Source organism: Tupaia chinensis, unplaced genomic scaffold (genome assembly GCF_000334495.1).
Source record: "Tupaia chinensis unplaced genomic scaffold, TupChi_1.0 Scaffold000320_1, whole genome shotgun sequence".
Classification (NCBI taxonomy): Eukaryota; Metazoa; Chordata; class Mammalia; order Scandentia; family Tupaiidae; genus Tupaia; species Tupaia belangeri.
Genome location: NW_006159813.1, coordinates 6,460,922 through 6,469,609, shown reverse-complemented (window position 1 = coordinate 6,469,609; position 8,688 = coordinate 6,460,922). Strand labels below are relative to the sequence as shown.

Here is an 8,688-nt window from a genome sequence, read left to right as displayed (position 1 = left end):
AGGTCCGGCTGGCGCGCGCCCGCCCCCTTTAGCAAAACCCCCTCCAAAAAAAAAAAAAAAAAAAAAGAGCCAGGGGAGGTTCCACCCCTTGTGCCAGGGGAAGCAGGCTCCTACCAGCCTGTGGAGCTGCAGTCACCATCCTCGCTGATATCATGCTCCAGTTCCTGCTTGGATTTCCATTGGATAATGTGGCCGGAATGTATCTGGCTCAGAACTGTGACATACCAAACCTGGTAAAAAGCCTGAAGATATTAAGGAGGACTTGGATGCCAAGAAGAAACCCCCTAGTTCATGAGGCCGACCCTAGCACTCCCTCTGGATACACTGAAGCTACTACTCTTGAGGCCTTCTTTACCATCCAAACCAAAAGCTTTTGTTTTCACCTCCAGTCTCAATGATTTCCTTCTCTGCTAGACCCTGTATTGTCTCAAAGCAAAAATGGGGTCACAGTTAAGAACTATCTTTACATTTACAACATCTTCACCTCTTTCTATATTCTCTTTCCAGATGCTTGGGAGGTTCTGAAACTGGAATTATGGTGCCAGATTAGTAAATAAGACCTTTGATTCATGATCTTTCCCTTATTCTTTGGGATTTCTACTATCTTTTGTCAAAAAGAAAAAGTGATGACTTTTTCAATAGCCAATCAGCTATAAATAATGCTGACTCACAGTTAGTAGTTATAATGGGTGCTTTAAACATTTGGTACTAAATTCTGTCATTTCAGAGTAATTAAAATTAGTATCTAGAAGTCGAAAGGAAAGGAAAGGAAAGGAAAGGAAAGAAAAGAAAAGAAAAGAAAAGAAAAGAAAAGAAAAGAAAAGAAAAGAAAAGAAAAGAAAAGAAAAGAAAAGAAAAGAAAAGAAAAGAAAAGAAAAGAAAAGAAAAGAAAAGAAAAGAAAAGAAAAGAAAAGAAAAGAAAAGATACATAACAGCATTCATGGAAAAATGGAATTAAAGTAAAAGTTTATTTTAGTGCAAAAAAAAAAGAAATCCTTTTTTTCATAGTATGCATTTTCCATGAATTTTCCAAAAACCCCTTATATATTCTCAGTTGTATAAAATGGGGAAAGGGAGAGAAAATACAGACACACACGATTTGCTTGCGCTGACAATGTTTTTCTGGAAAATGTATCTTAAAAACCTAGTAATGTTTGATTGCCTCTGGGGAATGTGATGGCATGAGTAGGGGTGAAAGAGAGACCTCACAATTCTGGTTTGCCCCCTTTTTCTTCTTTGTGAAGCTACAGAAAGCGAAGGTGGCGAGGTGGGAGGAAACCCCTGCCCCCAATCACGAGCAGCGTGCCTGTGGCCCTCTGAGGGGAGTGTGCTAGAAGAGTTCATGACGCCTCACGGTGGCATGTCTGGCTCTCAGTCAAAGCCTGCTGAGATTATCGCTGATCTCGCTCCTATTATCCAACAGAATGGTAATTTGATCAGAACGCCATCAATAATGTTACCCGGGGCATTGCTAAAAGTGATGGTAAAGACTACACTGAACCGAGCCCATGTCATCTCCTCAGATAACTCCCAAGTTACAGATTTGCCAGCGTTGTTACCCACTGATTAGTGCTATTTCTAGTTTACTGAGTAAATTTAAAGGGTTATGGCAAATACCTTCACAAAATGCAGATTAAACTATCATACTTTTGACAGATCAGGCTAAAAGAGAAACTTTAGCATTTCTGTAGAAAGTTCAACTTCCATCACTTTACAGATGAGAAAACAGGGCTAAAAACAGTGACTTTCTGGTTGTTTATATGCTACAGGGTGTATGTACTCACCGGAGAGCCAGAGAAGGGCAGAGTGGGGACAGAGAAAATTCTCTCAAGTGGGGATGGCCACACCACCATCCCTTACATTCATCTCTTCGGATTTTGGGTACACGCACACACACAAACTGGCATGGTTTCCAAACCACCAGGTCCAGGTCTTGAACCATGTCAGCCATGTGGGATCCAGCTGCCTCAATCACCACACCAATGGCTGGCCCCACAGTGACATTCTTAAAGACACAACCACAATCAGACTGGAACTTCAGTGTTTTCTTTCCACTAGCTAACTCATATATAAGTGCAAATATTCACTTACATCCTTACCAACTGTTCTTTTATAATATAGAAGCAAAATGTAATCAGAATTGTAAATGAACACTGACTACAAACACAAGAGAGTTACGCAGTGTTATTTTAGCATTAGGGAAATCTTTATTACAAGCTCCATATCTATTCTTGCCTTGTCTCCTCCATCACCCACTTTACCTAACCTTTAATTACTCGACTCTATCTAATTCATATCTTATTACTTGACAATTGAAAGAGACTTTAGAGATGATCATACTCGATCTCTCTTTAATTCAGGGGAAAGGCATAAATGTGCCCAAGGTTGCCACTAGTTCCAAGCACAGGCGAAGGGAAAGCCCAGTCCCGCCCTTAGCACAGTGTTTACAGCACCCCAAGGCTTTCTCTCCTAGGTCAAGGCTGCTTTCACTCCTGTGCAGAGCTTCACTCGTCAACATGATCGCACACTATGTGACTTAGATCATCCCTGAACCAATCCACCAACTCCCCCACTGCTGCAGACCAGTATATACTTTTAAATAAATATGAAGGACCAAAAATATTGCAAATTTGCTCAAATTAAAATTGGTGCTTCACCCCTGTTTTCTTAGGGCACTTCATTGGACAAGTATTCCATGTCTTTTAACTTGTTTATTTTCAACTCTTTGCTCAGTAAATATGGTGAGAGTCAGGTAATTCTTTATTTAACCTCTTTCTCACCTTAAACACCTCTGCAGTTAAACTTCTTTCACCCTTCCCTAGGATCCTAGGTATTCTTTTTTCTCTATAAATGTTCTATAACACTCATTCTCTCCCGCTCATAAATGACCTGTCTTTTAAACCTAAAATGCCTCCTTCTCTTGGTTGAATCAACCCACTTTCTCCCTCTACTGACTAATGTCAAATAACCAACACATACACAAGATGGTCAAAATAACAGTAATAGCAATACTAATATCATAACTAAATAATCCACAAATAGGTAAAAATGAGAAACTTTTCTAAGACAAAAGCAAACAAACAAGGTACTGAGATAGACAATTATGTGAGGGAGGTCCATGTTAGGAAGGGACCAAACGGAAAAGTTTATCTGAAAAATAACAGTAGGAGGGAGGCATTTAAGCTGGAACTTGAATCATAAGAGAAAAGTGGCAAAGATTATTACAAAGAAGAGAAGATTATATGCGCAAAGGTATAGAGTTGTGAGTTTGGCATGTTTTAGGACATTTTTAGAATACAATGGGGTTACATCCTTGTGAAAAAGAAAACTGGCATAAGATGACAATGGAACGATGAGAGCATCGAACAAACGAAACCTATCAAAACCACAAAGATGATAAAAATGGCTAAAAAACTAACTTAAATAACTTATAAACTGCTCACAAAAATTATGCAAAGTAAAACCAAATCAAAGGAATAAAAAAGAAAGGGATAACATGACATGCCAAATGATTCCTTTAAAAAAAAATATATATATATACACACAAATAGCAGCTAGGTGGCACAGAGGTGAAAGTGGCTAGGTCCCATATGGCAGACTGCATGGTTCAAGTCCTAGACCTTGCAGCTTGAAAAACACACTGGGCACATGTGCATGCAAGCCCCAAATCCCAAGAGGCAATGGAGAAGGGAATGCAGTGTGGCCATCCCTGCTATGGGAGTGACTTTTTACTTTTCCTCCCTCTTTCTCTCTCCAGAGAACACATCTACCCTAAAGCAAAAATTTTAAGAAGTACTAGATATAGCAAGAAACAGGGCCAGCCTGTGTATGGCCTGGCAGTTAAAGTGGTTGATTCCCACCTGGGCAACCACCCTTAAGTCCTGGACCCAGCAGCTAGGAAAAGCATACTGGGCATATGCACAGGCGTGTCCAAAATCCTGACAGAAGGCAGAGATGGATGAGAAGGGATTACAACATTACACCCCACGAGAGTGCTTTATCACTTTCCCATTTGTTCTCTCTTGTGCATGCATATATACACATCCTTAGGCAAAATAAAAAATAGTAACAAAAATAAATAAAACCCAAGACATTTTTAAAACTTAAGTTCATTGTTACATAGTAACAGGAGAATCAATACAATTTAGAACTATATAAAGAAAATAACCGGCAGGATTACAAGGGAAAACTGACAAATCTAAAAATCAATAAAAATTTTAAAATACCTTTACTCATATTTAATAGAATAGCAAATTTCTAAGAATACAAAGAGAGAGATAACAAGGGGTGAGCAAATGGTATAGTGGTTAAGGTGCTAGACTCCCACATGGCCAATCACAATTCAAGTCCTGGACCTGGTAGCTTGAAACTCACGCCAGGCGCAAGTGTGTGCATGCCCAAGAGCCTGAAAGGAGAATGGGGGAGAAGGGATTGCAGCATGGTCATACCATTATGGCTGGGGGTGATTTCTTGCTTTCTCTCTCTCTCTCTCTCTCTCGGGCAAGCGCACATGCCCTATAGTAAAACTCTCTCCCAAGAAAAAAACACAAAGAGGTAACAAAACCCTATAAACTTGAGCATACATGTTGGCTTTCTAAAAATAGGAAACATATTCTCAGAACGCAAAGAAAATATGCAAAAATTGAATGAGTAATAGGACACAAGACAAGGCTTAAATTTAAATTTCAAAGAACTGATGATATCAGGACCAGAAGATGGCATAATGGTTACATCGCTGGACTCCCAAGTAGTTGATCATGGTTCGAGTCCCAGACTCAGCAACTTAAAACTCATACCAGGTGCTTGTGTGCCTAAGATCCTGAGAGGAGAATGGAGGAGACGGAATCGCGGTGTGGCCATCCCCACTGGGGGGTGATTTTTTCTGCTTTCTGTTTCTCTGTTTCTCTCTGGCTAGCTTATGGGCCCTATAGCAAAAATCTCTCAAAAAATAGAATTGATGATATCGTGCGCATTATAGTCTTTAACAACCATACAATTTAGTTAGAAATCAGCACTTTAAAATAAAATCTTTCTGTTCGAAAACTTAGAACATGTACTTCCTAAACAAACCATGGGTGACAGAGGGAATCACAAAGGAAATCACAAAATATTTAAAATGGAATGACAAAAGTAATACATGTCAAAATCTCAGAGAAATAGTACTTAAAGGGTAACTTACATCCTTATATGCCTAGAAAAAATTCTTAACCAAAATGAGAATTAAAATTAATAAGCTGATAAAAAACAGAGTAAACACAATTAAACAGAAAGATGAAAATAATGAAGAAAAAATGCAATGAAGTAAAAACAATGGAAAGGATAAACTTGTTTTTTTAGCAGACTAAAAGACGACAAAGCAGGTTAAGACTGATGTGAGAGAGAAATGGATGGAAATGGTCTGCACAAGTCAGAGGAAAGCTAAAAAACAATTCTGGGAACAAAGAATGAGGAAAAAATACGAACGTAGTAAAAAATGCTTTTCATGATAAAAATGCTATAAGTAGTTATATGTTAATAAATCTGAAACAAATGAAATGGGTTTCTATTTAAAACAAAAGAATTTTAAAATGTGCTGAATAACTTTAAAAAAAATTCATCCACCCACCTCAATACCATCCTACAAGGTTTTAACTACATTTTTTTTTTTTGGAGAGGTTTTTGCTACAGGGCACGTGCGCTCACCAGACAGAGAAAGAGAGACAGAAAGCGAGAAATCACCCCCCAAGGGGGATGGCCACGCCACAATCCCTTCTCCTCCATTCTCCTCTTGGGATCTTGGGCACGCACGCACACACGCCTGGTGTGAGTTTTAAGCCACCAGGTCCAGGACGCGAACCGCAGTCGACTACGTGGGAGTCCAGCGACATAGCCATTACGCTAACGGCTGGTTCCCAAGGTTTTAACCACATTTTCAAGAATCAATCTTTTTAACTAAACAAAGATTCAACAGATTAATATCAGCAAATCTATGAGTGTAATACAATGAACTAACACATGAAGAAAATTAGAGAATATATCTTAATAGATACAGAAAAAAAGCATACACTGAATTTCAGGGCAAAATTCAAGAATACTTTTTAAAAAACAGGAGTCTTAACCTGTGGCATGATGTTAGGTAAGACCAGCTGCATGGTCTGTGTCCTGGACCTGTTGGCTTGAGAAACACACAGGGTGCATGCACACTTGTGCCTAGAATCCAAAAAGCGGGAGAAAGTGGAGAAGGGATTGCAGTGTGACCATTCCCCAAAGGAAGGTGCTCTCTCACTTTCCCTCTTAGGCAAGCACAAGTACCCTTGGACAAAAATCACTTTTAGGAAACTGGGTGTTGAAAGGAAGTAACAATTAGTAAAAAGCAATGACCTGGCTTTAAAAGTGTTAAAGAATCTTCTTCCTAAAAAATGGAGCAAGTGAGCCAGCAGATGGCATAGAGTTAAGGCAGCTGGAACCCACATGGCCGGCTGCACAGTCAGACCACCAGAATCAGTGCCTTAAAAAACACACTGTCCAAAATCCTGAGAGGAGAATGGATTGTGGCTAGCCATCCCCAGGGAATGATTTCTGACTCCCTTCCTCACTCCCCACTCCCTCCCAACACTCTGCCTGGTGAGTACACGGGCCCTACAGCAAAACTAAAAACAAACAAACGAAAAAAAACCAGCAAGATAGCCTAATTGCGATGGTGCAGCAGAGACGCACCACTCTGCAAGGCTGGAAGCCACATGGCTGACTACAGGTGCAGGTATCAGGGCTGGCCTAAAAACACACCAAGCACACATGGGGCACCCACGATCCTGAGGAGCTAGAAGGCTAGGGCAAAATGATAGCCCTGTACTGAGACCATCACCGGTGCTTCTCTCTCTCTCTCTCTCTCTCTCTCTCTCTCTCATGTATATGTTATCATTTCAAAAAAGGAGCAAGACAAGAATGTCTGCCCTTCCACATCGCACTATGCTAGATGGCCAACTAAATGCAATAACAAGAAAATAAGTGGTAAAAATATGAAAGGAAGAGGTAATATTATTTTTCCTTGTAGATAATATAATTCTCTCTCTCTCTTTTTTTTTTTTTTCAATTTTTCCAGAGAGCACACATGCTGGCTAGAGATGTGGGAGAGGGAAAGGGAGAGAGGGCGAGAGAAAGTACCCCCATGGGGAATAGACAAGCCACAATCCCTTCTCCTCCATTTCTCCCTCCTTTCAGGATTTTGGGCACCCTCACATGCATATATGCCCAGCTGTGTCTCAAGCTGCCATGTTTGGTACTCAAACCACAAGGTGGACCATGTGGGATCCAGCTATCTTAATCACCACACTGGGGAACCAGCAGTTAGCATAATGGCTATGTCGCTGGACTCCCACGTAGTCGACCGCGGTTCGTGTCCTGGACCTGGTGGCTCGAAACTCACGCTGGGCGCGTGTGCGGGCGTAACCAAGATCCCGAGAGGAGAATGGAGGAGAAGGGATTGCAGCGTGACCATCCCCCCTGGGGGATGACGAAAACCCCTCCAAAAAAAAAAAAAAAGTCACCACACTGGCTGGCCCAATTCTCTTGATTTTCTATGTAGACAATACCCAGACTAACAGAAAGAACACAAGAGTAAAAGAAAGTTCATGAGATTTGTAAACACAAGATCCTACATACCACTTAGACAATATAATGGAAAAATATATATCCTATTAGCTGTAGCAATAAAAACAGTAAAGTATTTAGAAAACAAACCAATAAAAGGTATTTTAGGCTGCCCCTGGCTATAGTTGATAGTTGTGTTTGAGGAAAATAAAAGATAAAAACTTTTTAAGAGATGTATCATTTTACTAGATAACGATTTCAATACCACAAAGATTCCAATTCTTTCTCTTAACTGATCTACAAAATCCGTACAATTCTAGCCAATACCCCAGGTCGTGTTTTGACAAGCTGATTCTAAAATTTATGAAGAAGAACAAGTCAAGAATAGCCGATGCAATTTTGAAAAAACAAAAACAGGCAGGAGACTTAACTTACCACCATCACCACCTATAAAAGCATATTAAACCATAGCCACTGTGACAGGGGAATAAGGGCTCAGGGACAAAGAGGTCAATGGAGTAGAACAGGGAACTCAGGAAACAATCCTCCAGGAGCTCTCCATTCAAGTACAGAGGCAAAAACCAGGAAGCCCCAACACCCAACACCTACCCCAGTTACCTTGCAGACACTGTGCTACTGTGCTCTCCCGCCTTCCTCTACCCAGTCCAGCCACTTTTAAGGCAAAGTGATCACAACTGGAACTTGACCTTTCCCACTGCCTGGAGCTCTCTTCCTCCCAGACATCATCATCAGACATCCTCCCTGCTCAGTTCCTACACATTTCCTTAAATGTCACTACCTCAGCAAGGTCAAGGTTTGTCCAATAGATTTACATTTGCCACCTGTTTTTTAAAGAATCAACTCAGACCAGCAGATGGCATACTAGTTATGTCGCTGGACTCCACCACAGACTGATTCCCAGACCCAGTGGTCTGAAACTCACACAGGGTACTGTGTGTGCATGCCCATGATTCCAAGAGGAAAATGGAGAAGGGACTATGGCGTGGCTATGCCCCCTGGGGGGTGATTTCTCGCTTTCTGTCTCTCTGGCAAGTGCACGTGGCCTTACAACAAAAATCTCTCTTAAATAATAATAATAATAATAATAATAATAATAAT

General features: G+C 40.6%; 1 protein-coding gene and 1 pseudogene across 1 annotated transcript in view; one reads left to right on the top strand and one right to left on the bottom strand.

Annotated features, from left to right (window-relative positions):
* Positions 1 to 8,688, bottom strand: part of MED13L (mediator complex subunit 13L) — a 296,775-nt gene that overhangs the window by 74,815 nt on the left and 213,272 nt on the right. The window lies entirely within an intron of this gene.
* Positions 153 to 364, top strand: LOC102484321 (short transmembrane mitochondrial protein 1-like; annotated as a pseudogene).